Genomic DNA, 27,085 nt, shown 5'->3' with positions numbered 1-27,085 from the left:
AGATCGAAACCAGTAAACTATAGACAGGTTTCGCTTACATCAGTACCGTGTAAAGTAATGGAGCATATACTCTTAAAACACATCATGAAACACCTACAATGTAATAATATCCTTTCAGACTTCCAACATGGATTTCGGCAAAAGAGATCATTTGAAACACAGCTTATAGTTATGGGACGCCGAATGGGACTCTTGTGGTTTTGTACACGAAATTAGATTTTGTACGGACAAAAGTGAGTTTTGTTCAACAAAATTGAGTTCAGTTTAACAAAATTTGTAGCATACTATTTATATTTTGTCATTCAAAATTATATTCAGTGGAAAAAAGTTACTTTTGTCATGACAAAATTCATTTTTGTAACACAGACTTTACTTTTGTAACCTAATTTGAAACTTGGGCGACAAAAGTCAATTTTGTATGCAAATTAGTTTAGTTTGGATTCCGTAAACTAACTTGCATACAAAACTGAGATTTTGTCGTAAAATTCAATTTTGTGTTTATTTTTGTGTAGACAAAATTTAGTTTTGTAAAACAGAAATGAAAATTTAACACAAAAGTCAATTTTGTCTACACAAAAATAAACACAAAATTGAATTTTGTAATGACGAAATTCATTTTTGTCTACACAAAATTCAATTTTGTGTTAATTTTTGTGTTGACAAAATTGACTTTTGTGACACAAAATTAACTTCTATCACAAAAGTCAAAGTGTTAAATTTTCACTTCTGTCTAACAAAACTCAATTTTGTCTACCCAAAAAATAATTTTAATTACAAAATCACAGGTGCTAATTTAATCAACCTGTTAAGGTGGTACCTAACGCTTTCACTAAAATTAATTTGGCTCGTTTAATTTGCATAAAGTTTTGACAAAGTATTTACTTTGACCCTTTAATCAAAACATATAAATTTCAAAAATTTTGAACCAACCATTTTATCAGAAAAATTACACTGGTTATATAGCAGATTGACAAACACCAATTTTGATCATTGAGAAGCTTAATATTCCCTTTAAAACACAACGTTATTAAAACGTTCGGCTGATTTTACAGAGTTATCTCCCTGCAGTGTTAGGTACCACCTTAATTGCGTACAAATTCAATTTTGTCTAACAAAATTGACTTATGTGTTTTAATTTCCATATCAGGTAACAAAAGTCTATTTTGCATGCAAATAAGTTTATTTTTGCATATTTCTTGACAAAAAAGAATTTTGTCTACAAAAATGAAATTGGTTTAAAAAAATGAATTTTGATATGAATTTTGTGATGTTTGTCATCACAAAATTGAAGTTCTCATAAAACAAGTCTGTATCGTATAGTTTTGTAAGACTAAAATTATTTTGTTATGACAGAATGGAATTTTGTGTACACAAAATTGATTTTGATTACAAAAAGTTTAAGTCCCATTCGGCGCCCCGTAATAGTAACAGTTGAAGAAATAAGCAGATATTTAGATTCCAAACAACAAACTTACTTATTAATACTCGACTTCAGTAAAGCCTATGACACCGTACCCCACAACAGACTCCTCCATAAACTAGACCAATGTGGAGTCAAAGGAGACATCCACGGGTGGCTGAAGTCTTGGTTGACAACTAGACAGCAGAATGTACCAGTACACGGCGACGAATCAGCATCTGTACATGTAAAATCGGGCGTACCACAGTGCTTGGGCCATTAATGTACCTCTTGTATATCAACGACATAGATATCGACATTAAATCATCAATTAGATTGATTGCAGATGATAGCCTAAACTACATAGCTATACAATCAATGAACCATTGTCTTCAACTCCAGCAGAACCTGACCACCGTGGTTAACTGGACTAAAAAATGGCAAATGATATTTAATCCAACAAAATGTTTTGTATTGCGTATAACAACAGGACGACAACCAATAATCTACCCATATGAAATAACATTAACGGTACCCATTTTCCTGCACCAGATGCGCATTTCGACAACACATGTTTCTTCAGTGATGCTCGTGGCCAAAATATATGAAATCCAAAGCTTATATAAAAGATGAAGAGCTATAATCCAAAAGGTCCAAAAAGTATAGCCAAATCCTTGAAAGGAATCAGAGCTTTGCATGAGGGAGATACATTCCTTAATTTATAATAATTTCTAACATTTTGTTACAGCAAATTTTAATACCACAAAAAATCCGTATTTTCATGCCAATACGGCGAAGTACTGGCTACTGGGCTGGTGATACCCTCGGGGACTAACAGTCCACCAGCAGAGGCATCGACCCAGTGGTAGTGATAACATTAACGGTACCCATTTCCCAAATTGAGGGACACATCCTTGGAACAGTCAACCATAATTCATACCATGGAGTGGAGCTATCAAACACTTTATCATTCGAATGACCACATCGGAAATATCACTACAAAAGCAAATAAAACTTTACGCTTTACACGACGGAATCTTGGTAAATGCCCAATGAATATAAAGTGTCAGGCATATATAACCCTTGTACGACTAACACTAGAATGGACGTTTCGTCCCCGAGGGTATCACCAGCCCAGTAGTCAACACTTCGGTGCTGACATGAATATCAACAAGGTGGTCATTTTTATAAATTTTCTGTTTACAAAACTTTGAATTTTTCGAAAAACTAAGGATTTTCTTATCCCAGGCATAGATTACCTTAGCCGTATTTGGCACAACTTTTTGGAATTTTGGATCCTCAATGCTCTTCAACTTTGTACTTGTTTGGCTTTATAAATATTTTGATAAGAGCGTCACTGATGAGTCTTATGTAGACGAAACGCGCGTCTGGCGTACTAAATTATAATCCTGGTACCTTTGATAACTATATACTAGCAGTGTCTGGGACCCACATCTCCCAAAACACAAAAATGGTCCAAAGGAGAGCAGCAAGATTCATCAGGCAAGACTATTCTCGAGACCCAGACATAGTAACATCTTTATTAGAGGATCTAAACCTACCACAACTACAGGAGAGACGAAAAACATCACGTTTACTCCTTTTTCACAACGTAATCCACCAACTTATTGCAATTCCAATTTCGGAATACTTCGTGACAGCAGCTAGAATGAGGCGTAAGGCAGCAACCATTTGATTTTCGGGGGGGGGGGGGGGGGGGCTATGGTTTTTTTTGGGAAAAAAAAGTTTGTTTCCAGTTTTTGGAGAAAAAAATAATTTGTTTTTGATTCTGAGAAAAAAAAATTGTTTGTTTCACCCTCAGCTATTGGACATTGATGACTTTGAGGCATTCAAGACTAACCTTTTAGTACACAGATATCAGTAAACAGGTAAGGTAAACCAGCACACAAATGTTTTTATCTGCAATGGCACCTGTACATATGATTTTAAGAGAACATGTTCATTGTGTCTTTTTGTGTCGGGATGTATAAGTACCGGGCCACGTCCACTTGTATTTTTGTCCATTTGATGAGTTAAGCCTTTTTCAACTGATTTTTATAGTTCGTTCTTATGTTGTACTGTTATACCACTGTCCCAGGTTAGGGGGAGGGTTGGGATCCTGCTAACCTGCTAACATGTTTAACCCCGCCACATTATTTATGTATGTGCCTGTCCCAAGTCAGGAGCCTGTAATTCAGTGGTTGTCGTCTGTTTATGTGTTACATATTTGTTTTTCGTTCAGTTTTTTTACATTAATAAGGCCGTTAGTTTTCACGTTTGAATTGTTTTACATTGTCTTATCGGGGCCTTTAATAGCTGACTATGCGGTATGGGCTTTGCTAATTGTTAAAGGCCGTACGGTGACCTATAGTTGTTAATGTCTGTGTCATTTTGGTCTTTTGTGGATAGTTGTCTCATTGGCAATCATACCACATCTTCTTTTTTTATATTGGATGACACAACTTTAGTTTTAACATATTCGAATGATGAGTCAACCGACTCTATGGATTACCCATGCAGATGTAGATGTAGACTGTTAAAGTCCATTGTCAAATTAAATGCAATTTCGGGACTAAAACAAAGTCATCTTAGTCCGATATGAATATGAACATTGCTTTAATTTGTACTAGATTGATACACCCAGAAGGATTTTTTTACATCCTATCAAAATCACAAGGAAACAATCTGGAGGAAGATACATATCATTATTTCCGGACTACCAGTCAAACCTATTTAATATTAATCACTAATATTGTGTGCTGAGTGGAGAAGCAAATACCAATTTAATTGTCTTTGAGCGAAACATCCAGGGTTTGAACAAACAAATGTCCACGCTAGAGAGTATCATCCCTACCATGAGACTGTTGAGTCATTTTGGTTACAAAGAAAAACTATATCAGGTGAACCCTGCTATCTGCTGGTCTGCTGTATGTGTTGCATTAAGGAACTCATTCAAAAATACCTCCTTATTTTAAAGATTAGTCTGTACCAATACTGGTAATTTATTATACCTATACCAAACCAATTGCAACTAAAATGTTCAATTACAAACACGTTTGTCAGGTTCTCAATAATGACTACATCAAGTCTAAACCCCCTGTGTTAGTTCCCAATTCAGATATAATCCGGCTGGCCACGTTATTACTGCAGACCTTAATATTGTCAATAACACTAAGTCTTCCCTGCAAAATGTTATCATAAAATCCGAAATATCTTGAGCCTAAATCCATTAATTGGATATACAACTTCAAAATACTGATGATTCGATTCAGTCGAGGATTATGCCAGGCAATGTGCTAAACGAAAAAGAAGACTTAGACACTCTTTCCGAATGGATTACAGCTGTGAGGTCGCGGATACAAATCAGAATTAAGAAACTAAATGGGTTTATCAATACCCATGCTACGTCAATCTTTAAGGACCCAAATGTTGCAAAATATGTTGTCTTAAAAAGCTGACTTCACACAGAAACTTCTTAGAAGAAAGATAAGTTAGCAATATCTTTTAACTTTACTTTCCACTATATAGATGATGTTCTCTCACTTAATAATTCAAAGTTTGATGACCATGTTGAACGCATCTATCCTATCTAACCTGCGATAAAGGATACAACAGATACAGTTAAGTCTGCCTCACATCTTGACTTACATCACGAAATTGAGCACTTCAGATCACCCCCAATATTTGGTGGGATTAGTGTTGCTTAGTTTTCCATGTTGTGTCTTGTGTTCTATTGTTTGTCGGTTTGTCTTTTTATTTTTTAGCCATGGCCTTGTCAGTTTATTTTCGATCTATGAGTTTGACTGTCCCTCTGGTATCTTTTGCCCCTCTTCTATACAAAATGGTTTTTGTATGAAATAAGACTTAATATTAGGGGCAAAATATGACTCTTACCAATTATACTCTTACAATACTCTTTTAAAAGTTGCATATCATTTCCCCTTGTAGTTTCATACTCAAATATGAGAATTCAAAATCAATGACTGTAGAATGTTTTGTTGGATCAGAAACAAATGAAGAAAGTTGGTAGAGGACACTCATACTCATATCAACATGTTAAAAAAAAAACTCACAATGCCATAGATAAAGAAGCCAACAGTATACATAACACGACACAGAAATTTAAAGACTGAGCAACACAAACCCCATTAAAAAAAATTTCAAAAGATTTCGACATGTAGGATCAAATATATTTTTAAATTGGTAAATCAGTATATAAGAATGACTGACCACTAGGGCTTTGTCCAATCAAAACCTAAATGAGGATCACCATCGTAAAATCACTTAATTTATGTATATAAATGGAAAATAACATGTCTTTACACATTTTCTCCAATAATAATTCATGAATTTTAGTGAATAAGAATAAAACTTGTTATTTCATATACAAGACCATTTTTATATTTATACACAATGTAGTTACAATATTCTATTTGGCAAATTTGCATGGCAATATATGATACAACAAATATGAAAATTTTCACAAGACTTTTTATTTAACTTAAAAATATAAAAATAACATATATGTTCACATAACATTGTGTCTACAAGTCAGGACAAATAAAGTCTTCATAAGACAGTTATGTCTTATCTTATATAATGCATAAACTAAGAGTCATCTTTTCAAACGTATTGGCAAGGATTTCATGGGACAATGAATTCATTTTCAAATAATATGCATATATAACCATTCTTAATGTTTACAATACTTCATTAAAAAGAATTCTGTGAATACTTTCTATGCCTGCCTTAAGATATTTATTGTTGTGAACATGTTTTGAAAACAACTCAACAACACACACAAGGAGAATCGGAAAATAAATTACATGCAATAAATAAAATAACATGGCTTCCTGTCATAAAGTAGGTGATCAGTGAATAAAAAGAAAACCTTGCAATGACAAAATATAAAACATTTAACTTAATATATCAAAACAATAATTTTCTGTCATTACAAAGAGATCAAGTCATGTTAAAAACTTTTCAGCACACGAATATCCAATTACAATATTTAATGGGTCAAAAGCTTTTCTTGGTAGAAAATTTTACACATCACTTTCTTCAATATAAAAGCAAAATGCTTGAATTCTAAAATACACTTATATTGAACAGACAAACAATTCAGTAAGTAAATGGTCATAGATGTGAAATGTTCCTCTGACCATGAATTCATAATTTTGAATCTGACGTTTTTAACTTGAGGCTAAGAAAAAACAAAATAAGAAATCACCACTTCATGCATCTACCACAAATACTGGTTCTTATTGTTTTGAGCTTATAGATGTTACATTGAAACCTGGGAAGGCACATTTGCTAGTAACCAATCAATACAAGTGATAAACACCTGCATTTCAAAACCTGAATTCATAGAATACATACGATTAAATTATGCTTACTTTAATTTAACTATTTATACAATATAGACAAAGCAGATCTACAGTCAATTTCATGAGAACATACACAAAAGAACTAATGTCATTATCTGTCAGTTTACAAGTTGTCATTTCATTTTGCTTTGTACTAAATGTATTTCATACTTATAAGTTCTTCCCATATACAAAATAGTTACCTTACTGGGAAAATAACTTTCTCGAAACATATGGACTAAGATAAATTTCGAAATTAAACTAAGAGGGACATGGTTAAAAAAAAAGCTTAAATAACATGGCAAAGTGTCATTATAAAACTATACTAGAGACATTATTTTTGTCGTCCAACTAAGGAACAAGTTGCTGGTTTTTCTGATAACTGTCTTGTACAGAATAAAGACATACTAATGCCACACATTGCTAACACTATTGCCGTCCGTGATATAAGTTTCTTTGACGTTCTTCCCTCTTCATCAGCCTGTAAATATAGATAACATTAGAATTCTGTCCAATGGTACATTATTATGAATGATAAGAAATGTGAGGTTAACATCAATGAACAGCAACCCAACAACAAAAAAGATTTTCTCTGCTTTAAACAGTACTCAATTATCCCTTCATATTTATTTAAAAGGTATATGATCTAATTTTATTGCAATAATATAAGATTTGTTATGATTGCCAGTGAAACATCTCTCCACCAAAGACAAAATGACAGAAATATACACATGTACATTTTCTTGTTTAATAATTGATATTGCTGTGATATTAAATGAGTCTATATTCCAAAGATTATCCAGGACAAATAGTAGAGATATTGGCACAAGCACTTGTTTCTGTCAATGTGGGGTTTACTATCCATACCAGTAAAAACCAGGTGCTCCGCAGGGCGCAGCTTTATACGACTGCAGAGGTCGAACCCTGAACAGTTGGGGCAAGTATGGACAAAACATTCAAGCGTGATACAGCTCTGAATTTGGATTGTGATCAAATTTTTGACATTACATGGTTTTTTTTTACACAAAACAAATGTCAAGATTTTACAAATCAATTAAAGATTTCTTCTTCAAACTTTTTAAATCTAAAATTAAATAGTTGACACAGCATAGGTTTCTGACACAGAATGAATGTGGTCTAATGAACTTAAAAGTTTTTTTTTGCCTTTGAGCAATTCACTATGCTGTTGAATATTAATCCTCTCAAAAAAATGTTTGAAGAAATTTTCTTTTTATTTAAGAAATCTGAAATGAGAAAAATTTAACCCCCCCTTTTTTTTCACATCCCTGTTTCCCTTTTTCCAAAACTGATATCAATTCAAATTTCTAATGGAGTTTGCAACAATAACTACTCTTTTAAATACATCATAAAATATTAAAATGTAAAATAAAGTGCTTGTTATCACTGAATGGTAAAGATTGGTTGGTAGTAAAAGTGAATATACATTGTTTATTGTATAAAACAATAAAAAAAACTTCATCAGCAACATTTTATATTGGCAAATTTCCAATGAAGTTATTTACATAAAGTTATTGGCAAATAAAAATAGAAAATGACATCATAGTCATGTCTGGCAAATGTCCAACATACATTATCTAAAAACATTTTAGATAAGATAAGGAAAAAAAGCTTCATCAGCAACATTTTATATTGGCAAATTTCCAATGAAGTTATTTACATAAAGTTATTGGCAAATAAAAATAGAAAATGACATCATAGTCATGTCTGGCAAATTTCCAACATATATTATCAACTACTATTCTATACAAAGAAAGATAACTCCAATTGAAAATTAATTGCTATTGCACAATACTGTGCAATTAGATATTTCTTGCTATTGTGCAATACTGTGCAATTGAAAATTTCTTGCTATTGCACAATACTTGATATGGAATCCTGATTTGGACCAACTTGAAAACTGGGCCCATAATCAAAAATCAAAGTACATATTTAGATAAAGCATATCAAATAAGCCAAAGAAATTTTTGTTAAAATCAAACTTAGTTTAATTTTGGACCCTTTGGACCTTAATGTAGACCAATTTGAAAACTGGACCAAAAATTAAGAATCTACATACACAGTTAGATTTGGCATATCAAAGAACCCATTTATTCAATTTTTGATGAAATCAAACAAAGTTTAATTTTGGACCCCCATTTGGACCAACTTGAAAACTAGGCCAATAATTAAAAATCTAAGTACATTTTTAAATTCAGCATATCAAAGAACCCCAAGGATTCAATTTTTGTTAAAATCAAACTAAGTTTAATTTTGGACCCTTTGGACCTTAATGTAGACCAATTTGAAAACAGGACCAAAAATTAAGAATCTACATACATAGTTAGATTCGGCATATCAAAAAACCCCAATTATTCAATTTTTGATGAAATCACACAAAGTTCAATTTTGGACCCTTTGGGCCCCTTATTCCTAAACTGTTAGGACCAAAACTCCCAAAATCAATCCCAACCTTCCTTTTGTGGTCATAAACCTTGTGTCAAAATTTCATAGATTTCTATTCACTTAAACTAAAGTTATAGTGCGAAAACCAAGAAAATGCTTATTTGGGCCCTTTTTGGCCCCTTATTCCTAAAATGTTGGGACCAAAATTCCCAAAATCAATCCCAACCTTCCTTTTGTGGTCATAAACCTTGTGTTAAAATTTCATTGATTTCTATTCACTTTTACTAAAGTTAGAGTGCGAAAACTAAAAGTATTCGGACGACGACGACGACGACGACGCAGACAACGACGCCAACGTGATAGCAATATACGACCAAAAAATTAAAATTTTTGCGGTCGTATAAAAACACAAGGTAGCTAACGGAAATTTTCAATGTGTTCGCTTCAACCAATATTTTTTTGATTTCCCTTGATTTTTTCACAAATAAAAGTACACCAGTCTGTCGGTAATTGATTTATCTTTACAATGAAACAACTTTCACGTACCTTGAGAATACCCCTCAAACAGAATAACACACTTCAGATGAGAATTGTTGACCTTTTTCCAGACCATTGAATTTGTAAGGACTTAACTTCCGGTAAACTTAGGAAGTTAATATAACTGTGTAATCCCATTGGTCACATTTTTCTGGTTACTGGTAACTAGTATAAATAAACAGGTAACCAGATGAATTAAACCAATGGGATTGCACAGTTATATTAACTTCCTAAGTTTACCGGAAGTTAAGTCCTTACAAATTCAATGGTCTGGGAAAAGGTCAACAATTCTCATCTGAAGTGTGTTATTCTGTTTGAGGGGTATTCTCAAGGTACGTGAATGTTGTTTCATTGTAAAGATAAATCAATTACCGACAGACTGGTGTACTTTTATTTGTGAAAAAATCAAGGGAAATTAAAAAAATATTGGTTGAAGCAAACACATTGAAAATTTCCGTTAGCTACCTTGTGTTTTTTTGTACTGGTATGGATAGTAAACCCCACATTGACAAAAACAAGTGCCTGTGGATATTGGACACTAAAAGTTTGTACCAACATGTTTGATGTGTATGTTAGCCCACAAACAAACATGTAATTGTCACATAATATATGGTATAATCCTACATCAGTAATTGTTGCGTCCAATTATCTACCTGTGAAAGGCTCTGAAAGAATGGCAGGTTTTTAAAAAACACATTTCTCTATTTAGTATGTAGATACTTACTCAAACCAATTATTAACAAAATGTACTTTATATAATGATACAATGTATAGGAAAATGTGGTATGAATGTCAATGAGACAACTCTCCATCTATTATATTACATGAATGATTGGAAACAGGATATTCTGCTCTTTGCTTGTGTTGTTGTCTCTTTAACACATTTTCAATTTCTATTCTCAATTTTATTGTCTGATGATATTTTTTCAAGAGAAAGAGACTGATATTGTACATTGATTTTTGCATGTAATATTTTTAATATAGGTTATTTTGTTATTAACAGGCTATTATTTGAACTTGGAATTATTTTTAATTATGGAATTTGCATAATTTCTTGTGGTGGAAATTTTTACTAAATTCCATGTTTATTCTGTACTCAAATGTTCTGTGCTGCGCACAACACTTTCTATTACAAAGAAGATAGTACATTTTCAATAGAATATACTGTGCTGCGCACAACACTATCTATACAAAATACATTGTATGGAAAGTGTTATGATCCTCTCAAAACATTATAATACATTTTTTTACCAAATAATCATGGAATTTATTAAAAATTTCCAGCACAAGAAATTATGCAAATTCCATAATTAAAAATAATTCCAAGTTCAAATAATAGCCTGTTTATTGTTCACTTGTTGATATTCATATAATATTATTAGGATTGTATTTAGTTATTAACTTTCCAACACACTTACTATTAATTTCATAAATGTAAAACCAGATCTACTTAATCCAGTCTGGGAAAAGTTTCTTGTAAGATTCAGTAAAGTTGCCATGTTCACTGCTAATCTGTATGGAGCCCTGTAAAATAGAATTAAAGAAAATAGATATATACATATATATATATATATAAATGATCACTCAGAGCATTAGATCATGACAATTTACAGTTTTAACTGTTCCATGAAAGGTAGAAAGGTGACGTCCCTTACAGTATATACAGTATACTGACATTACAATATCTGAATAATGAACTATGCATTTGAGATGAATTCAGGACTTTTTATTTCCAAGTTCAGGTCGAAATCTAATAGTAGTAGATTCTAACCATCAAAATATCTTTTTCCTTTCACTAAAATATGAAATTATTTCTTTAACAAAATCCAAAGAAAAAAGAATAATTGCAATGTGAATACATAGTCACATATATTTCCAAGTTTAGTCAGGTCCTGTTATGTCATCAATGTAATACTTCTCCCTAGGTATGTACTCTATTCATAAATTAAGAATCATAACGGAAATCATAAGAAAGCGTTCAAGCCTTAAGGTCACCAATAATTTTAACTCTTTGACTTGGTTGCAATTCACAAATAACCAACACATTCAAGTTTTAATACAAAGCCAACCTTCTAGTATAAACATTCAATGGACAGTGTCAGCATAACACTTAGGGAGCTACCATTTGATTTTTATGGGGGGGCTAGGATGAAAAATTTTGTCCTGCATTTTTTTTTAGCTGTAATCTCTGTCCTGCCTTTTTATTTTTCACTCTGTTCGGTCCTGCCTTTTTTTTTAAGTTTATCCTGACTTTTTTTTACCTAAATTGTCGTCCTGAATTTTTTTTTTGCAAGTGTCTCATCCTGCCTTTTTTTTTACTCAAAACTCCTGTCCTGCCTATTTTTTTCAAATTTCATCCTAGCCCCCCATAAAAATCAAATGGTAGCTCCCTTATGACTCCTATAGTTTTAGTTAAGTATACATGTATCTATCATGTCTATTTCTATGTGTGTTCTCTTTTTTTTCTCCGACTGTTGTTTACATTTTATACATATATTATATAAAAACATGCCTGACACAAAAAATTATTATATTGAAAAGTATTACTGTTAGTGTTATTTCTTAAGCTTTTACTTATATTTATTTTTTACACATATATATATAACAATTTATCTTACTTTCTTATGATGTATGTTCTTTCTATCTGGATGTTCTCTATATGTTAAATTTTGTTATATAAATTTCACAAAATTTACCACCACTATAATGAGTATTTATAAATACTAGATATTGAAAACAGACAATACTCAATTAACATGACAAGTTTGTAGCAATTAAATTGACATTTCATAACCTTTAATAGCCAATTATGGCTGCCATAAGTGACAGCTTCCACATTAATTAATATAATAGATAAATAATTACTCATTTAATCTCATTCTTTCATTTTCTCTTTCAAAATTTGAACTTAAACACTTATCATTTCTATATCATGTCCATTGAGTAAGCATTTTAACTTGCAAAATTCAAGTTGGAAAAGTGTAACAGCATATTGCATTCACTAGATATTTATAAGTTAAATTCATGCATTTTGTGTCTGAGAAAGAGAAATCATTTTTAAATTTTGAACTGCACAGGTTTGTCTGTACTCCTGGTTGTTTGTTACATATACATGATTAGAGAAAACAGACAAAATAGTTATCAAAGGTACCAGGATTATAATTTAATACGCCATTATTAGACATAAAAAAATTCCCCTCCCATAAAATTTTGACATAATGAACCAGATGTTCCGCAGGGCGCAGCTTTATACGACCGCAGAGGTTGAACCCTGAACGGTTGGGGCAAGTATGGACACAACATTCAAGCTGGATTCAGATCTAAATTTGGATTGTGATTAAATAGTCGACACAGCATAGGTTTCTGACACAGAATGAATGTGGTCTAATGAACTTAAAATATTTTTTTTGCCTTTGAGCAATTCACTATGCTGTTGAAAAAATGTTTGAAGAAATTTTCTTTTTATTTAGGAAATCTTTCCCTTTTTCTAAAACTGATCTCAATTCTAATTTCTAATGGAGTTTGCAACAATAACTGCTCATTTAAATACATCATAAAATATTTTAAAAATGTAAAATAAAGTGCTTGTTATCACTGAAGAATGGTAAAGATTGTTTTAATTTATCAGTTGGTAGTAAAAGTGAATATACATTGTATATTGTATAAAACAATGATTTAAGTTGATTCAACTACTATTCTGGACAAAGAAAGATAACTCCAATTGAAAATTTCTTGCTATTGCACATTATTGTGCAATTAGATATTTCATGCTATTGCGCAATACTGTGCAATTGAAAATATTTGCTATTGCACAATACTGTGCAATTATAGATTTCTTTCTATTGCGCAATAGTGGCAATTGAAAATTTCTTGCTATTGCACAATACTGTGCAATTGAAGATTTCTTGCTATTGCTGAATACTGTGCAATTGAAAATTTCTTGCTATTGCACAATACTTTATATAATAATTTTGGATCCTGATTTGAACCAACTTGAAAACTGGGCCCATAATCAAAAATCTAAGTACATGTTTAGGTTCAGCATATCAAAAAAGCCCAAGAATTCAATTTTTGTTAAAAATCAAATTTAGTTTAATATTGGACCCTTTGGACTTTAATATAGACCAATTTGAAAACGGGACCAAAAATTAAGAATCTACATACACAGTTAGATTTGGCATATCAAAGAACCCCAATTATTCAATTTTTGATGAAATCAAACAAAGTTTAATTTTGGACCCCGATTTGGACCAACTTGAAAACTGGGCCAATAATTAACCAGGTGCTCCGCAGGGCGCAGCTTTATACGACCGCAGAGGTCGAACCCTGAACAGTTGGGGCAAGTATGGACAAAACATTCAAGCGTGATACAGCTCTGAATTTGGATTGTGATCAAATTTTTGACATTACATGTTTTTTTTACACAAAACAAATGTCAAGATTTTACAAATCAATTAAAGATTTCTTCTTCAAACTTAATTAAATCTAAAATTAAATAGTTGACACAGCATAGGTTTCTGATACAGAATGAATGTGGTCTAATGAACTTAAAAGTTTTTTTTTGCCTTTGAGCAATTCACTATGCTGTTGAATATTAATCCTCTCAAAAAAATGTTTGAAGAAATTTTCTTTATATTTAAGAAATCTGAAATGAGAAAAATTTAACCCCCCCCCCCCCCCCCCCCCCCCCATTTTTTTTCACATCCCCGTTTCCCTTTTTCCAAAACTGATATCAATTCAAATTTCTAATGGAGTTTGCAACAATAACTACTCTTTTAAATACATCATAAAATATTAAAATGTAAAATAAAGTGCTTGTTATCACTGAATGGTAAAGATTGGTTGGTAGTAAAAGTGAATATAAATTGTTTATTGTATAAAACAATAAAAAAACTTCATCAGAAACATTTTATATTGGCAAATTTCCAATGAAGTTATTTACATAAAGTTATTGGCAAATAAAAATAGAAAATGACATCATAGTCATGTCTGGCAAATGTCCAACATACATTATCTAAAAACATTTTAGATAAGATAAGGGAAAAAAGCTTCATCAGCAACATTTTATATTGGCAAATTTCCAATGAAGTTATTTACATAAAGTTATTGGCAAATAAAATAGAAAATGACATCATAGTCATGTCTGGCAAATTTCCAACATATATTATCAACTACTATTCTATACAAAGAAAGATAACTCCCATTGAAAATTAATTGCTATTGCACAATATTGTGCAATTAGATATTTCTTGCTATTGTGCAATACTGTGCAATTGAAAATTGTTTGCTATTGCACAATACTTGATATGGAATCCTGATTTGGACCAACTTGAAAACTGGGCCCATAATCAAAAATCAAAGTACATGTTTAGATAAAGCATATCAAATAAGCCAAAGAATTTACCATTTATTCAATTTTTGATGAAATCAAACAAAGTTTAATTTTGGACCCCCATTTGGACCAACTTGAAAACTAGGCCAATAATTAACCAGGTGCTCCGCAGGGCGCAGCTTTATACGACCGCAGAGGTCGAACCCTGAACAGTTGGGGCAAGTATGGACAAAACATTCAAGCGTGATACAGCTCTGAATTTGGATTGTGATCAAATTTTTGACATTACATGGTTTTTTTTTACACAAAACAAATGTCAAGATTTTACAAATCTATTAAAGATTTCTTCTTCAAACTTTTTAAATCTAAAATTAAATAGTTGATCATGACACAGCATAGGTTTCTGACACAGAACGAATGTGGTCTAATGAACTTAAAAGTTTTTTTTTTGCCTTTGAGCAATTCACTATGCTGTTGAATATTAATCCTCTCAAAAAAATGTTTGAAGAAATTTTCTTTTTATTTATGAAATCTGAAATGAGAAAAATTTAACCCCCCCCCCCTTTTTTTTCACATCCCCGTTTCCCTTTTTCCAAAACTGATATCAATTCAAATTTCTAATGGAGTTTGCAACAATAACTACTCTTTTAAATACATCATAAAATATTAAAATGTAAAATAAAGTGCTTGTTATCACTGAATGGTAAAGATTGGTTGGTAGTAAAAGTGAATATACATTGTTTATTGTATAAAACAATAAAAAAAACTTCATCAGCAACATTTTATATTGGCAAATTTCCAATGAAGTTATTTACATAAAGTTATTGGAAAATAAAAATAGAAAATGACATCATAGTCATGTCTGGCAAATGTCCAACATACATTATCTAAAAACATTTTAGATAAGATAAGGAAAAAAAGCTTCATCAGCAACATTTTATATTGGCAAATTTCCAATGAAGTCATTTACATAAAGTTATTGGCAAATAAAAATAGAAAATGACATCATAGTCATGTCTGGCAAATTTCCAACATATATTATCAACTACTATTCTATACAAAGAAAGATAACTCCAATTGAAAATTAATTGCTATTGCACAATATTGTGCAATTAGATATTTCTTGCTATTGTGCAATACTGTGCAATTGAAAATTTCTTGCTATTGCACAATATTTCATATGGAATCCTGATTTGGACCAACTTGAAAACTGGGCCCATAATCAAAAATCAAAGTACATATTTAGATAAAGCATATCAAATAAGCCCAAGAATTTAATTTTTGTTAAAATCAAACTTAGTTTAATTTTGGACCCTTTGGACCTTAATGTAGACCAATTTGAAAACTGGACCAAAAATTAAGAATCTACATACACAGTTAGATTTTGCATATCAAAGAACCCATTTATTCAATTTCTGATGAAATCAAACAAAGTTTAATTTTAGACCCCCATTTGGTCCAACTTGAAAACTAGGCCAATAATTAAAAATCTAAGTACATTTTTAAATTCAGCATATCAAAGAACCCCAAGGATTCAATTTTTGTTAAAATCAAACTAAGTTTAATTTTGGACCATTTGGACCTTAATGTAGACCAATTTGAAAACGGGACCAAAAGTTAAGAATCTACATACATAGTTAGATTCGGCATATCAAAGAACCCCAATTATTCAATTTTTGATGAAATCACACAAAGTTCAATTTTGGACCCTTTGGGCCCCTTATTCCTAAACTGTTAGGACCAAAACTCCCAAAATCAATACCAACCTTCCTTTTGTGGTCATAAACATTGTGTTTAAATTTCATTGATTTCTATTTACTTAAACTAAAGTTATTGTGCGAAAACCTAGAATAATGCTTATTTGGGCCCTTTTTTGGCCCCTAATTCCTAAACTGTTGGAACCAAAACTCCCAAAATCAATCCCAACCTTTCTTTTGTGGTCATAAACCTTGTGTCAAAATTTCATAGATTTCTATTAACTTAAACTAAAGTTATAGTGCGAAAACCAAGAAAATGCTTATTTGGGCCCTTTTTGGCCCCTAATTCCTAAAATGTTGGGACCAAAACTCCCAAAATCAATACCAACCTTCCTTTTGTGGTCATAAACCTTGTTTTAAAATTTAATAGATTTCCATTCACTTTTACTAAAGTTAGAGTGCGAAAACTAAAAGTATTCGGACGCCGGACGACGACGACGACGACGACGACGACGCCGACGCCGACGCCAACGTGATAGCAATATACGACGAAAAATTTTTCAAATTTTGCGGTCGTATAAAAATCTAAGTACATTTTTAAATTCAGCATATCAAAGAACCCCAAGGATTCAATTTTTGTTAAAATCAAACTAAGTTTAATTTTGGACCCTTTGGACCTTAATGTAGACCAATTTGAAAACGGGACCAAAAATTAAGAATCTACATACATAGTTAGATTCGGCATATCAAAGAACCCCAATTATTCAATTTTTGATGAAATCACACAAAGTTCAATTTTGGACCCTTTGGGCCCCTTATTCCTAAACTGTTGGGACCAAAACTCCCAAAATCAAACCCAACCTTCCTTTTATGGTCATAAACCTTGTGTTAAAATTTCAAAGATTTCTATTTACTTATACTAGAGTTATGGTGCAAAAACCAAAAATAATGCTTATTTGGGCCCCTTTTTGGCCCCTAATTCCTTAACTGTTGTTACCTCAACTCCAAAAATCAATCCCAACCTTCCTTTTGTGGTCATAAACCTTGTGTTTAAATTTCATTGATTTCTATTTACTTATACTAAAGTTATTGTGCGAAAACCAAGAATAATGCTTATTTGGGCCCTTTTTTGGCCCTTAATTCCTAAACTGTTGCTACCAAACCTCCCAAAATCAATCCCAACCGTCCTTTTGTGGTCATAAACCTTGTGTCAAAATTTCATAGATTTCTATTCACTTAAACTAAAGTTATAGTGCGAAAACCAAGAAAATGCTTATTTGGGCTCTTTTTGGCCCCTAATTCCTAAAATGTTGGGACCAAAACTCCCAAAATCAATACCAACCTTCCTTTTGTGGTCATAAACCTTATGTTAAAATTTCATAGATTTCCATTCACTTTTACTAAAGTTAGAGTGCGAAAACTAAAAGTATTCGGACGACGACGACGACGCAAACGTGATAGCAATATACGACGAAAAATTTTTCAAATTTTGCGGTCGTATAAAAATCTAAGTACATTTTTAGATTCAGCATATCAAAGAACCCCAAGGATTCAATTTTTGTTAAAATCAAACTAAGTTTAATTTTGGACCCTTTGGACCTTAATGTAGACCAATTTGAAAAAGGGACCAAAAATTAAGAATCTACATGTATACACAGTTAGATTCGGCATATGAAAGAACCCCAATTATTCAATTTTTGATGAAATCAAACAAAGTTCAATTTTGGACCCTTATTCCTAAACTGTTGGGACCAAAACTCCCAAAATCATTACCAACCTTCTTTTTATGGTTATAAACCTTGTGTTTAAATTTCATAGATTTCTATTTCCTTATACTAAAGTTATGGTGCAAAAACCAAGAATAATGCTTATTTGGGCCCCTTTTTGGCCCCTAATTCCTAAACTGTTGGGACCTCAACTCCCAAAATCAATCTCAACCTTCCTTTTGTGGTCATAAACCTTGTGTTTAAATTTCATTGATTTCTATTTACTTATCCAGGTGTGTTGATAAGTCATTATCCTAAGGCTATTTTTTTCTTATTTTTTTCTGTAGGCTTAGTTTTCATTTTTTATTACCACGCATTGTCAAGCTAGGTAACTCATAATTGTTTCTCAGTAACTCGATGTACTATGCTGTCCCATACTGAACCTTCATGAAAGATGTAAGGAGCATGTCATTTTAAAATTCCTAAAAATACGATTTGCTTGACCTGTATTGCCTGCCACAAGATTGATGACGCTGAATGGAATGTACACAAAGCAATGGAGGCCGGAAGTGGGATTTTGTGAAGTTCTAGAATGTTTTTAGACATTCAGAAGTCGGGATTGAAACGGGCATTAGAAAATTGGCATTTTTTAGCAATAATTGAGAACAACAATGAAAACTTACCTTAAGAAATATTTTTTTATTCAAAAGTGCAGAAAAAACTTATTCTGCACTGTTTTTCTACACCGGAAGTAGCATAGTGACGTCAATGCGTAGTTTCCCCGTGTGTTAAGTTCAAACACAAATACCTAACGAACTGACAAGATGAACGATTTAAGACTACGGTAGGATATACTAAAGTTATTGTGCGAAAACCAAGAATAAGGCCAAAATAAATAAATAGTGTGTTTCCTATTTCACCCTGAAAAAATTTAGGTAGGGTAGGTAGGTAAAACATTTTATTTTATGAAAACTTTTTATTTTTTTCTATCGATTATAACAGCAGAAAAAGGTTCCAAATGAAATAATTTGATGTGCCTGCATGTTTCTTTGATCTTTATAACAGAACTTATAAATCTACAGTTTTTTTTATTTTCTGTTTTAGTTCTCTGTATAAAGAAATATGAAAATAAACTTTAATGCAAATGTTATGAATTTTTTGGGTTGTTAAAGGAATATGTTCTTGCCGATTTATTATCTTAAAGCAAAAATAGCAGTGAAAAATCTGGCATGGTATTATTGTTTGGCCTCGTTGAACCTAACAATGTAAATGACACACAGGTTATACATTTTTGTACATGTGGGAACAGATTCCTACCACTTTTTTATGCAGTTAAGCTGCATTATGCGAGCACCCTAGATTTGTGTTCTACCCAATAAATCCTGAAATACTTGCCATTGTTATTATCTAGCTTGTTACTATGTTATATATAACTAATTGAACACTTTTTTAATACTTTTTATTCTGGATTACAAAAAAAAATGACAAGAAAAACCTTAAATGATCGTCGATTTATCCAAAAGTTTTAAAGTTACACATAGGAAGTAGTGCTTATTAAGAATCCTTGTGTAGTTCATTATGACTTGTGCTTTTAGCTAAGATGTCAAAGAACAATTGTATGAAATATTTAATCGCCGAAAATCTCTTAAGACAAGCAGTTTAGATTTCCCAAATGACAAAAGTCGTAGGAATATTGTTTGTCATCAATATGTAGTACAACTACGTCAGTAGTCTATTATATAATAAGTTCAACTGTTCATGCTGTTGGCGGCAATTTCAAATTAGAAAAAGAAATTTTCGTAGCTTTTAAATTTGGAGGCAGGTGTGCAAATTAGCGGTGGTCCGAGGTCCGCGACCTTCCACTTTTGCAAGCGGAATTTCGACTAGGATAGTTGGTTTCTAGCTATGCCCGACGTAGTCGCTTTACATTTGAAAGAAAATAAGAAATTACTTTGCAAACCTTTTCACCATGTTCACCAAAGTCTCCAATTAAACGAGCTAAAAACTTATTTTTATTATTATTATTCATGACGGCGATGTTCATTTTGTTCAACCGCTAGCTTTATACAGAAAATCGCCGACAAATATTGTATAAATTCGAGTAAAATCGTATCTGATTGACAAAAACAACATTATAAACACATAACAATGGCTGTCGTGAAGACAAAATTTTACAAAATCGGATCCGATTCCGGAAGCGGATAAGGGTAATTCCGGGTTTGACAATCATTTACAAAATAAATCCAAGCAGGTGAAAAAATACATCTATGCATGGTAAATGAATATAAACACTAGTATTGTAAACCAAAAGATATATGTAAAAGAAAGAAAAAGCAGAAAAATATTTTATTCAGAAACTAAAAATTACTTTTTGATAAATTTTAATTTAAAAATCCAATACAACGTGACAGCTGGGAACAGTATATACAGACTATGCGAAATACGTCGGACCGTCGGACAAATCCGGTGAATAATGGATCGGTCTGGTAAAATTTTGTTGAATTCCGGTCCGAATGTCCGGTGTTTTTTTTTATGGAACATTCTAGCAAAATTGCCAAACGATCTCAAATTCATTTTCATCTTTATTATTCACCACAGCGATGTTTGTTTTGTTCAACCGCTAGCTTTATGCCGAACATCGACAACCAGTAATGTGTAAATCCGGGTAAAAACATATCTGACTGTCAAAAACAACAATGGATGCCATCATTGGCACAACCGGAAATGTAAATAAAACCGGATCAGATTCTGGGAACGGATAAGGATAATTCCGGGTTTGCCGATTTAAATACAATAAATGAATAAAAATCCAAGCAGATCACAAAATTTAGCTATGAAATATAACCACAAGAATTGAAAACCAAAAGATATATGAAAAAGAAAGAAGAAACAGGAAATAATATTTTATACAGAAACTCTAAATTATGTTTAGTTCACAAACATTGTCAAAATCCAATAAAATGGGACATTACTCTTCACTGAAATGCATTCAAGCAATTGTGCACAACTTTCATAACAATATCCCCTCTTGTTACATCATTTTGTTTTAATTTTTGCATTTCGGGGAGGAGTAGGGCACAACAAAGTCATACATATGTTTGTTGTTTTTTGTCGGATAATATACAATTAGATGTAAAAAAAAATTGGTCTGGTAAAATTTCATTCGGTCTGGTAAAGCTAGGATGCTTACCAGACCGAATGTCCTGTAAAAATAAAATTCATTCGCATAGTCTGTATATATCTAACAATATACATGTTCTGCTCGGCGAAAATTTAAGTTTGCGCCCCTCCTAACCTAAAATCCTGGATCTGCCCCTCATATGGTTTAGGGGTGGAGAGCTCGACCGTTTCCAAGTTATCAAACAGGAGGGGATAGCAACCCTCCCCCGTCTGAATCCGCCCCTGCATATATTCAAGTATAGGACAATATAATAAATAAAAAATGAAATATGGGGGAGTCCCTGGAGTTACCCCACCCCCTCCTGTTTGAGAACTTGGAAACGGTCGAGATCCACACCCTTTAACCATATATATTCATGCATATGTTTGTGACAATATGAAAAATCAAATGAAATATAGGAAGAGTCGCTAGGGGTCGAGATCCCCATCCCTAAACTATATATATTAATGTATAGGACAATATAACAAATCAGATGAAAGATAGGTGAGTCACTGAGGTCACTGTTCACACTCCTGTTTGAGAACTTGGAAATGGTCAAGATCCTTACCCCTAAACCATATATACTCATGTATGGGACAATATGACAAATCAAATGAAATATAAGGGAAGTCCCTGTGGTCATCCCAACCCTCCTGTTTGAGAACTTGGAAACGGTCAAGATCCCCACACCAAAACAATATATATTCATGTATGGATCAATATAACTAATTAAATGAAATATAGGGGGAGTCCCTTGGGTCACCCTACCTTCCTGTTTGAGAACTTGGAAACCAATGAGATCCCCACCTCTAAACCATATATATTCATGTATGGGACAATATAACAAATAAAATGAAATGTAGGGGAAGTCCCTAGGGTCACCCTACCCCCAGTGGCGAATCCAGAAATTTTCATAAGTGGGGCCCACTGACTGACCTAAGAGGGGCCCGCTCCAGTCACGCTTCAGTGATTCCCTATATAAGCAACCAAATTTTTTCCCTAAAAGGGGGGGGCCGGGCCCCCTGCCCCCTAAATCCTCTGCCTACCCCTACCTGTTTGATAACTTGAAAACCGTTGAGATCCCCACCCCTAAATTATATATATTCATATGTATGGGACAAAATAACAAATCATTTACATTTACTATGGGCAAGTCAGTCAGACCTCATCTTTGAACCCTGTTGTAGTGAACATTTGTCTGATTCGTGTCTCAGAACTTTTGTACTATAGAACACAAACTCAGTTTTCTTTCCAGGGAAACCAGTCCATTCATACTATTACATGTTCATACTAAGTCAAATTGAACTTCTAGCAGTCAAATAAAACCAAGGTTAACTACCAAGTAGAACAACTGCAATCATTGGGAACTTGTACCACTGCAGACACACCATAAAAAATATACATTGATATATGCATTGCTTTTGAAACCTTGATAACATATAAATTATTTGCCTTAATAAATAAATCATTAGATAAACATGAATGTACTATATATGAATGTTTAATGTTGAGGCAACATTGCCACAGTTTTCATAATTACGGTTGCCTTGGTTTTTGGTGAACTGCCTTCAGCGCTTACAGCGCTTTGATTTAGTAGTAAAAACACTGCAAATCGATCCTAAGCAGCTGCTTATTATGATTTTTCCAGGGGTAATACTCTTGCACCCTCTTAATTTAATAAATAGATGTTTTTATGTTTGACAGAATTTTATCTTGAAGAGTGGGGTTCTGATAATATTTAAATTTCCGGTTTTGAGACAAGTGAGAATCTTTCTTAAATTTATGGAAAAGAATTGTAGATATTTTAATAGGACGTGATTTTTTTTCCTTCTCTAGTTTAAATTGGTGTGGGTCCAGCCTGAGAAAATTTTAAAAGAATAAAAGTAGGCATGGTGCAGGGGCAGATTCATTTATAAATGAACATGAATCATACACCATGTCTGCCTACTAGGGAAAGCTTTCTATTTCTCGTTTCACATTGTCTGCCCCCTTGTCGTCAATTTTCGTATTTCCTGTCTATTTGTATTACTTTATTAACGTATTAGACATTGACACCACTATTTCTTTGTTTTCTAGCAAAGTGCAGTTTACTATCCATCTCCATATACTGAAAAATTCTAGGATTTTAGCAGTAAATTGATCTCTTTAAACTCTTAAATTATTTGTCAATTAACCAACAGAATTAGATACCGTCTGTGTAGTGTCCAACCTGAAACGATTCTGATTTTTGGTCTTAAGAAGCACAGGTACAAAACGAGATTTTGTAAAGTATATAAACTGAATACATTATTCACTACATATAAAATTATATAAAAAATCTCATCTTGCTGTGCAAAGTTGAGCAAAATGCATCAACTTTGTATTTTTTTCGTCTATAGGTCCATCATGGTGTTCTTTAAGAAGATTCATCATATCGTAATTATCTAGATTTAATGTCATTATATTTTGCAACTATGTGCTCACATTGTGATTGCATATTTGACATCTAATACACTGCACGGTTGTCAAAAAGCCATGCTTGTTTATTTAAAATCTTGGTTCTTGAAGCGCTTGACTTATTCATAATGATCAGTGCTTGCTATCAAACGTTTTGAAGATCTGTAGTTTTCTAAACAAATAGTCGGATCCGGACAGACTGAAAAATCCGGATTTTTTATATATTTTTTTTTTTGTCAATAAAATGTTTAGGGTCGGCATCAGAAACGGAGGTAGGGTCGGGATACCGGAAACACACTATTAATTTATTTTGGCCTAATGCTTATTTGGGCCCTTTTTTGGCCCCTAATTCCTAAACTGTTGGAACCAAAACTCCCAAAATCAATTTCAACCTTTTTTTTGTGGTCATAAATCTTGTGTCAAAATTTCATAATTTCTATTTACTTAAACTTAAGCAGTGTTTTCCATTCAGCATTTAAGCCGGGTGTGCCGACCACCTTCTTTTGAAAGCCGACCACCTTTCGATTTTAGGAGGTGGTCGGCTTTTTTTTCAAATTTCGGATTTTTTTCGGTTCCGTACCGTTAAAATTTGAATACTAATCGCGCCTCGCTGATTTGTTTTCATTGACAAAGATGGCGTCCAATCGTCAAATTTCAATGTTTTCATTTATCAATCGGGGTACAAGAAAAGCAGATGACGATGATGATAAAGAAAATACTAGACCAAATAAGTTAATAAAATTGAGAGTAATGTTGAAGTTGTGGAAATTGAACAAAAATCAACCAAACAACGGAAAAGACACGCAAGTGAAGACAAATATGAGCAAGACTTCAAATGACTTACAGTCACAAAGGAAGGATACTACTGTCCTATGGGCCAAAAATACGGCACAAAAGCAAGAAACAGGACATAAAATTGTAAATGAAAGAAGAGAGAAAAGAGATAAATTGTTGAAAAAAATCAAATCAAAGAATATTTGACAATTAATATGACTACGTCTATGTTTATTCAACTCCATTAAATGTGAATATTATACTAATCTTTATTTTTGTGACCCCCACGTGCACCCACAGTAAATTAAAAAAAAAAACGGGTGGACATTTAAAAAAAAACCACCCGGTTGCAAGTGATTTTTTTAAAACACCCACCTTCCCTAAGTGAAAAAAGGAAAACACTTTTAAGTTATAGTGCGAAAACCAAGAAAATGCTTATTTGCGCCCTTTTTGGCCCCTAATTCCTAAAATGTTGGGATCAAAACTCCCAAAATCAATCCCAACCTTCCTTTTGTGGTCATAAACCTTGTGTTAAAATTTCATAGATTTCTATTCACTTTTACTAAAGTTAGAGTGCGAAAACTAAAAGTATTCGGACGACGACGTCAGACGAAGAGTCCAACATCATACCAATATACGACCAAAAAATTTTCAATTTTTGCGGTCGTATAAAAATATTTGATGTCACAATGGACAAACAAGTGAAACTGCGAGCTACTGCTCACTGATGATACCCCCGCCGCAAGTGGATAATATTAATAGTGTAAAAATATGCAAGTGTTCGGTAAACAGGAAGTTGTTGAGTGATGAATCTGAAAACGCATCACACGGTATGGCTGACATATATAAATGTTGATACCAAATTACAGAAAGGGTGGATGTGTAGTTCCTGAGAAAAATGTGACGAAAGTTTCATGGGACGGACTGACTGATGGACGGACGGACGGACTGATGGATGGACGGACGGACTGACAGACAGAGGTAAAACAGTATACCCCCCCTTTTTTAAAGCGGGGGTATAAAAATGATGGAGAAGTGATTGTTGTAGGAAATCAAGTTTAAGCAGAACAGATTCTCAGGTCAAGCAGAACAGATTTCCAAAAAGTGATAAGGGGTATTGTTATTATCACTCAAGATCCTAAGAGTTACATCTTACTTTCATTCATTACACACTGACTGTGAGTGTAAAATTTAGACTTACAAAATAATTTGAAGTTATAACAATAAAAGGAAAGACTGCAGTTCTTTAGTAAGGTTCAATTGATTCAACAGAAAAAGGCTAAACAATGTGGATAAAGAGGTACAGCATGCGGCGCCCATCCCACGGAGTGGGTCTCTGGATTATTTAAAAATCTACACACGGATACAGACGTCAGTGATCACGCCGGAGAACACGTGAATTTGTATGTGAGATTCAGATATATTATTGATATATCATTATTATTACAACAAAAAATGAATAAACAACCTGTATGTAATTATGCCATCTAATAAGTTTACCTTTAAACCAGTAAATTTTCAATTTTCTTGCTGGTTCAGAAATAAAGCGACCTTCCCAGTTTACATTTTGATCTTGAGAGATTGACCTTGTCATCTGGTAACCTATGGTACAATTATTACGATGTTCAATCGAAACCAGTCAGAAAAGCTAAAAGCATGTTTACATTTTTTCGAGTCGGTATCGAATAACTTGCGACATCCAAAAGAAGTTGATTTTAAGACCATATATATTCGACACGTGTCAACCGTTTCATATTGATCATATTATTAAAAAAATAAATAAAAGTTTTATTCATTGTTTAATTCATTGTTTATATGTCTCTGATTGTAGATACAGTGTATATGTATAATTGTAACAATTTCTTGAAAATCTGAGTTCACTGGATTTCTGTATGTTCTAGTTTGGTATCTACGTACGTACGATAATTTCAAAAAAAAAAACTATTTGTTTTCTCTCATTCAGTTTGATAACATTTGAATATTATTTGTACAAATTTTAAAGAAAAAGTCAACTTTTAATTTGATAAATTTACCGCTGAAAAATGCCGTTTTTCCTAAAAACCTGAGCTTAAAATCGGGCGTCATTGTGGTACAAAAATTTATAAAAATGGTTGCAGTTTCATAGTTATCATTCTTTTCTTATAAATAGCAAGGACGTATAACTAACAAGGATTCGTGTCTCGCGGTATCTCGTTAAAATATCGCATATCGTGAGACTTGTATTTATATACAAGTAATAGCTTTTCTAAAAAGCTTGTCGTATTTTATCTGATTA

At 32.6% G+C, this 27,085-nt stretch overlaps 1 long non-coding RNA gene across 1 annotated transcript; it reads right to left on the bottom strand.

Moving 5' to 3' along the window:
- Positions 1 to 5,872: 5,872 nt before the first annotated feature.
- On the bottom strand, positions 5,873 to 26,450 carry LOC139512709 (uncharacterized). The gene is made up of 3 exons (XR_011662323.1): positions 26,311 to 26,450; positions 11,124 to 11,229; positions 5,873 to 7,246 (listed from the first exon to the last, which is right to left on the bottom strand). It is a non-coding gene; the product is annotated as an uncharacterized lncRNA (long non-coding RNA).
- Between the last annotated feature and the right edge of the window lie 635 nt (positions 26,451 to 27,085).

This window comes from Mytilus edulis, chromosome 2, assembly GCF_963676685.1.
Source record: "Mytilus edulis chromosome 2, xbMytEdul2.2, whole genome shotgun sequence".
Lineage (NCBI taxonomy): Eukaryota > Metazoa > Mollusca > Bivalvia > Mytilida > Mytilidae > Mytilus > Mytilus edulis.
Note: the sequence above shows the minus strand (reverse complement) of the source record. Positions and strands in the feature narration are given on the sequence as shown.